This window comes from Empidonax traillii, unplaced genomic scaffold (assembly GCF_003031625.1).
Source record: "Empidonax traillii isolate 1590-97213 ecotype Southwest subspecies unplaced genomic scaffold, ASM303162v1 scaffold489:size526811, whole genome shotgun sequence".
Lineage (NCBI taxonomy): Eukaryota > Metazoa > Chordata > Aves > Passeriformes > Tyrannidae > Empidonax > Empidonax traillii.
The window spans coordinates 525,328-526,811 of NW_020955682.1; positions in this window are offsets into that span (position 1 = coordinate 525,328).

The window sequence follows — 1,484 nt, forward strand, 5'->3', positions numbered from 1 at the left end:
TGAATCTTACTACTCCCAGCTTTTTTCCCAAGAGACCAACTCTTCTTGCTTCTGTCCTCTTTCTTTTAACCATTGCATTACAATATCTTCCACATTTCCCCCGTTTTCTGTAAGTTGAACGACATTGGCTTGCCACAGTCGTGAAACCATATTATTAAGCATTCTTTGCACACAGGAGAGTATACATGGAATGAGTATTGCAAGCCCGAGTAAGATAAAAAGTCCCACTATAACATAAAAGACTATGGTGCGCAGCCAGGCAGATAATCCTAGTTCTTTCAGTCAAGTGTCTAAATCCCAGGCATCTGTGCCCACGGTTACATGGGTAAGCCTTTTTCTCAGGTTCTGGAGTTCACTATGAATGCTTGTGGAGTGATCTGATAGGTTTAGACAACACATTCCTTCACAGGTATTGGAGGGGGTTGGTCCCTTTCTTTCCGTACATCCTGAAATCTTCCGAACGCCAGGCCCTGTCTACGTATATTTCCCCCCTCTCCATGCCATATAAAGCAGGCTATAATTTAAGAAGTGTCTTAACACTGAGATATAGAATTGTGAGTTATTGCAAAACTGTGTGGAACTACTTTGGTTTAAGGCATTATTTACAGCATTTGCCGCTGTTTGACCACCATGATGTTGATGGATTTAAGGCGGTTCTCAACAAAGGACACGAGCTTGTTAAAAATGCAGGGTCTGAAAACTAGTGCTAAAAGGAGTATTGTTATGGCAGTGATAAGAGAGGATAGCAAGGTGATGAGCCATGGTGCTTGATCAAACAGTGATGTGAACCAGTCCTGCGATTCCCTGTCCCTTTTTCGACTTTCTAATCTCTCTCGCAGCTTGGCCATGGTGTCTTTCACTAGCCCTGTGTGGACTGCGAAAACGCAGCACTCTTCTTTAAGAGCAGCACACAGCCCGCCTGCTTGTAAGAACAGAATGTCTAGTCCTTTGCGATTTTGCAGAACCACTTCGGACAGTGACTTAAGTGCTCGATGCTGTCCGGCCTCCGTCTGCGTCGAGCCTGCAGGGTGGGACAGGGTGTTGGTCGGCGTGTCGTTCTCCTCTGGCACTGGGCCGTACTGGTTCCGAAGGCGTCCGATGATCCAATCCTGCAAGTAAAAGCTCGCAGTTTTCATTAGTAGGGAAAGTGTCAGGTTCAGCGGTGTTTTATGCCTTGTAGCTATATCCATATGTGGCCGCCCCGTGTTCCAGGTGGGAGGGGGCTGGGTGCGGCCAGGGCAGTTGCATTGCCCCCTCCCCTTCACGTTTCCCTGATTTTTAGATTTACAATCTTTAGCAAAGTGCCCTTTTTTCCCAAATACAAGACACGGCCCTCTAGGTTTGATTTGAGGAGAGGAATGTATTATTGCCGGACTCCCGAGCTGGGGGCAGTTTACTGCCACATGTCTTGGCTGACCACATTTAAAACACACCATTGCATTAGCTATTGCTGCGTGAACAGCCACTTGAATTGGGGCAAAATG